Raw genomic sequence first — 6,000 nt, 5'->3', positions numbered from 1 at the left:
CTTTGTGCGTGGTGAATAGTATAATTTTGTCCCTACTAAGATCAGAAAGGTTATGAATTGTTTTTCTCAAAATATAGTGGACCTTGAGTAGAGTATTGATCAAACTACAACTACTATTACAAATAATGCTCATTTATCCTAGCCTGAGATAGGTAACCTTCCTGCATTTTTCTTTTTCAACTATATATGCTACACTCTCTATCATAGCCATTAAGAACTGACTTCCAGATAGCTAAAGAGACTCTATTACTAAACGAGTGGTAATTTTGTTGAAAAAGGTTATAAGTTTGACCTAGGTTAATTAATGTTTGATGAAATTGTAAAGAATGTTGAGAAAGTTCACCCAAGATATATTTTGACTTTCCCCTCTCTCATTTTTCAAGTCTTGCATAAAAAGAATCTTCAAATTGTTAAAGCTATAGAACAATACGAGAAACCAGTGCTAGAACTTAAGTTTTCCCATAAATGGTTGGAAGGAGTACATGCTATCAACGAATAAGATAAGGAAGTTACTAGTTCTAATACTAATGATGCAGAGAAAAAATGAGTACATCAGACTCAGAGAGTGCCCATTGCTTCAGGCCCCAAGGCTATTCCTACAAGCATTTAAGAATGATTGATTGATCAACTCACCTCCTAAAGTGATTCGAATGAGAGGCATGTTTCCAGATTACGAGCAAACTCAAGGAGTGCCCACTAGCTCAGGCCCCAAGGCTATTCCCACAAGCATTCAAGAATGAATGATTGATCAACTCACCTCCTACAGTGAGTTGAATGAGAGGCATGTTGCCAGATTAGGAGCAATCTCAAGAAGTGCCCATTAGCTCAGGCCCTAAGGCTATTCCCACAAGCATTCATGAATGAATGATTGATAAACTCACCTCCTACAGTGAGTCAAATGAGAGGAATGTTGCCAGATTACGAGCAGTCTCAAGGAGTGCCCATTGGCTCAGGCCCTAAGGCTATTCCCACAAGCATTCAAGAACGAATGATTGATCAACTCACCTCCTATAGTGAGTTGAATGAGAGGCATGTTGCCAAATTGTGAGCAGAGACCAAGGTTGTGCAGAAGGTTATAAATAAGCAAACAGCCCTACATATTGATCATTTGTCTCTCCCTAATGAAGAGTAGTTTGGCAATTGTGTTTATAAAAAAAGAGAGAATAATGAATGGTGGGTGTTGCTGAGGAGGAATAATGTTGATATGATGATTTTTTGTTGATGATATTTTTGAACTTATTTTGGGATTTATTTTGGAGGACTATAAATCATTAACTACTACTATTTGTTTGGTGAATGGATGTTATTATTGTTTTTGCATGAATTTCCTTATTTTATTAACTTGCTTGGTTATAATTATAATGCAAAACTAAGAATGTGTGTTTATGCCAATGTAATATTTTTCAGCAAATCATAATGTAAATTTGAGTAAAACTGAGAATGCGTGCTTATGCCAATGCAATATTTTTCAGAAAACATCCTACCCAACTCCGCTACACACCAATAGAGTTCCCAAGAACTCATCCATTCAATCACACCAATAGAATAATTACGGTCGATACCACCAAAGATTGTAGTTAAAATTGCCAGATCTGATATATGTGGACAAGCCACTATATTGCAGCCAATTTGCCAAAACAACATATGTGTGTAGTTGAGACACCATAAATGTAGACAAGCTGCCAGACAGAAATGTGGATAAACCACCAAATAATACAGATCATTAAATTGTCAGAACTTCCTCCATACCATAATATCTCAACCCCGTGCAATATGACATGGCATGCATAAACTGAAATAGAATGATAAGCATGTTGAACATGCATTCATATTCTTAACAAAAACCAGTAATGTAACTCCTTGAATAACTTAATTCTGCTTTGTGAAATTCTGACAAAATGTGTATCTGCTTCAGTGGTTAAATGTTCCGAGTGTGTGTGTGTAAGGTCTTGGGTTCAAGTTCTACTTTTAGCAAATTCTGTTATTTTTAATCCTAGTCTCATCCCTGCTGGGTAGGCTTATGTAACATTGTTTGTAAATTCATATCAGAATGAGCCTGCTAGTTCGGGTGGTAAGGAGTTAGCTTACTGGAGCTCTGGTGTTCGAATCCTAGCATGAGCATGGGTGATAACGGTTTTCTCCCTCTCCTCCCAATTCTCTCTGACATTCTTTTGTGTTGCTTCCCCATCCAAAGTTTTTTCTTTCTTTTCTGTTTCTTATTCTGTCAATCTTTTATTCCAAATCGCTGTGATACGAACCCTTGGTCTTTCCATGTGTTTAAGTAAGCGAAGGGGGGAGTTCTTCTTCATTTCAATGGCAACTGTTTGTGATAATCTTTGTTAATGTTATTGTTTACAGTTTAATTTTTGGGTTTTGATAATAGTGAACGGGACTCTCCTCTCGTGAAATCATAGTCGGAATTGTTCAGGGCAATGGGAAAGTGATGAGCACTTGAATTGAAACATTGTCGATTTCATTGGTTCAGTTTAATTGAGAATTAAAACTGATTTTAGGAGTTTGTTTTGTCAATTTTAGGTTCTGGTGGTCTCGGGAATGTTTTCGCATCAAAACCAAACCAGGTGTGTACTCTTAACATAGAAAATCGAGCTTCAGCGAAAGCCAAAAATAGAGTCTGTCGACTCTACACGGGCATGTGACTGGCCGTGTGGTTGGCCATGTACGAGACACAGCCGTGTGATTGACAAAGACGTGCCCGTACGCAAGACATGGCCATGTGACGGTGTGAGTGTGGCCGTGTGGGCTACACGAAATAGGCCAAGTTGGGCGTGTGGGCCACACAGGATTTTGGGCCAGGCCATGTAGGCCACACAAGCAAGGCCAATCTGGACGTGTGGGCCCAAAATTTTGAAAATTTCCCTAAGGTCGCACGGGTCTATCCGATCAACTGTGGGCATACCGTAGAGCCGATAAAGGCTAACCAAACCCTTCTTCATGTAATCTGATATTTTGATAGTCTGATCTGTGTAGGAAACTGATATGTATGTCTAACTGTTCTGTTTGTGTATATATGTTATCTGTATACGAGCATGTTAAGCATGTTTGTTCTGATATTTTTGCATATGTATTATGTATCTGTGTTTGGGGAGGAAAATGTATATGTAGAGGAAGTGATCTGTTTGGCGGTTCTTTGCCTACATTCTGGCAGCTTGACTGCATATTATCGGTTATATGTCACATCGACACTATATGGTGTGTAGGGATGGGTGGGTGTTCTTAACCCCACATGGTGTGATGGGATAGATGGAATGGTGTGTAGCAGATAGGGGTAGGATTCTGTTCATTTGTTCTGTACATTTGATTCTGATATTTGTTTCTGTGATGGACTTAGGTCAGAATCTGTATCTGACTGTATATGAAACTCTGTATTGTTGCATGTCTGTCTCTGTTGGGTTACACACTGAGTTTAAACTCACATCTGTTTGTCTGTTCTGTTCAGGTAATCTACAGACATAGACAGGTCAGTGCGACGGAGGCTCAGCGGTGACCACTCGACGGGAAACTGTTTTCATTTATGATTATTTCATGGTTTTTACTTAAATTTTCGGCTTTCATGAGAATTTTGTAATTTTTAGACTCTCCAGACTTTTTGGACTGTTTGGTTTAAATTTTTGGGTTTGGTTGCATTATGATTTCTAAACTGCGACAATTCAACAAATATCGACTTTAAGCAAACAAATGTTATTTTTGGAAACACTAGTGTGGTTTCGATCTAAACGGTTTTCAAACTTCCGTTGTGAAATGATTTGGTTAACCTTAAAGGATAGTATGTAACAGTTTCAGTAATAAATATATATAAATTTGTTTTATAAAACTTGGACGTTTTGTCGAAGTATCATCAATTTCAAAATCCTTCTTCGTAGCACTTCCGGATTCGACCATAACGTCTAGGTCGGGTTTAGGGTGTTACAAGTAAGCATGTGATTTTGTGCTTTGCAGATAGATAAAACAGAATTATATATCACCTTAACCAAAAATGCCACAATGTCACATGCATGCTCATATAGTCGATTTAGAAATACAAATTAACATAATCACACATCATACACACATATACAGACATAGCGAATCATGACATACCATCAAAACTATTAGTATCAGATCAAGCAAATATATTTCACATACCTTAAACACATCATACACAGAAGCATATTAACAGATGCGTTGTTTCCAAGCCTTAATTAAGAAGTATGGGCCCTACGGAAAGTTTAATTACAAATTTTAGATTCAAATGGGTCTAGGTGAAATTTTCCAGAAACACATGCCCGTGTGGCCCACATGCCCCCATTGACTCTAGCACATGGCCGTGTGTTGTCGGTAGTCCCAATTTTGGCTTTTAGTTGTTCGCTGATTTCTCAAGTTTTCATCACACACCTACTCAATTTTCGATGCCGATTCACGAATGAGTATTTTAGAACCTAAAATGTCAATTAAAACGACCCTTTTAGCAACGATTCAAAAAGTTAAAGTCACTAAATCGACCTCAACCACCAATAATTAAGCGTTAGCAAATTGGAAAATCAACCTTATAGAACTCGCTTACTTACCCAAAACCACAGCAACAGTACCAAATATTCATCCTAAATCTCTAGAAGGACATCATACGTCTCACCAATTCCTCCTAACAATACACGAAACAATTAAACACTCAAAAGAACCCTTACTTCAAAATCACTCATTATCCCATGAAGAATGCACCCAAAACGAAGTTTACAAATGCATATAACAAAACTTACCCAACGAAAAATCAACTGTCGAACCCCACACCAACGCTAATAACAAAAAGGTAGCAGGCTTATAACCAATTAAAGCTTCAAAAAGGAAATTAACAGAACAAGGAACAAAGAGTTTTTCTTTAGCAGTTCTTTTGGCAAACCCAAAAGAAGGTAAACGGGAAAAGGGAAACGTGAAACGACGTAAAGGAAAAAAATGTAAAATACGAGAATAAATTACCTTAACCAACAATATTTTCAGAAACAAAAAGTAGAAAGAGAAAGAACAAGAACAGAAAACAGAAGAAAAAAATAGAAGAGAAGAACAAAAAATCTTGAATTAGTGGATGAAAAATTTTTGGGAACTTTTTGAGGATAATTTCAAAAATTAAATCTCACTAAATCTCATTCTCTAACCACCTATCATATTTTCTCCAAGTTGATTTTAACTGAAATTCTGACAACTTGGACAGCACAACAAGGAGAAGCAAAAATTAACTCATCTATTACATAGCACAAGATTTGAACATAAGATTACAAAATAAATTAAAGTTTGACCACTAAACCAACAAGCTCATTTTGTCATTAATTGTGATAAAATTATATTTAACTCCAATATCCAAAGTCAGGGGTTGGAATAAAAATACCAAAAATTTAAGGGAAGGGTTTTGAACATAAAACCTTAAGCGCATATAACTAACACTTAACCACTACAACAAATTAGTTTTTTTCAACACAATTCCACAATGTTTAACACAAAAACAAATCATGACCACTCTCACATTTCGCTAACCCAATTTCTACTAACCCGATTTTTGGGATATGACACTTCCGCAAGCACTTCTACTATTAATTAGCTTTTTGGTTAGCGATTATTTTCAAGTCAACACTCTTATTTAAGAGTTGATGAGAGATTATGGATAGTTTTAGATATTGTATATAAAAAAAAAATCCTACAACGTTGGTGTACCAAATAGGCTTTAATATATATATATAAAAGGTTTGGTTTTGGGTCTCACTCAACTGAGATCTGGTTTGGAAGAAAGTTTCATTAAGTAACTAGAAGTTGAATGGCCTACAAATTTTTGATGTCACGTGTTAAATTTGATTCATACGAGTTATTGTTTGCTTTGACGCATTGAACTCTCAGACTGTGTATGTTTCAAAAGATGGGAGGGTTGGTGTATATTCTAACCATTGGTATAAGGGGAATATATTCATTTTTGCCTTGCTTACATCACCAAATTAACATTGAATCATATGCCAAAGA

Source organism: Gossypium raimondii, chromosome 5 (genome assembly GCF_025698545.1).
Source record: "Gossypium raimondii isolate GPD5lz chromosome 5, ASM2569854v1, whole genome shotgun sequence".
Taxonomy (NCBI): Eukaryota; Viridiplantae; Streptophyta; class Magnoliopsida; order Malvales; family Malvaceae; genus Gossypium; species Gossypium raimondii.
The sequence above is the reverse complement of the archived record's forward strand: the minus strand, read 5'-3'. Positions refer to the sequence as shown.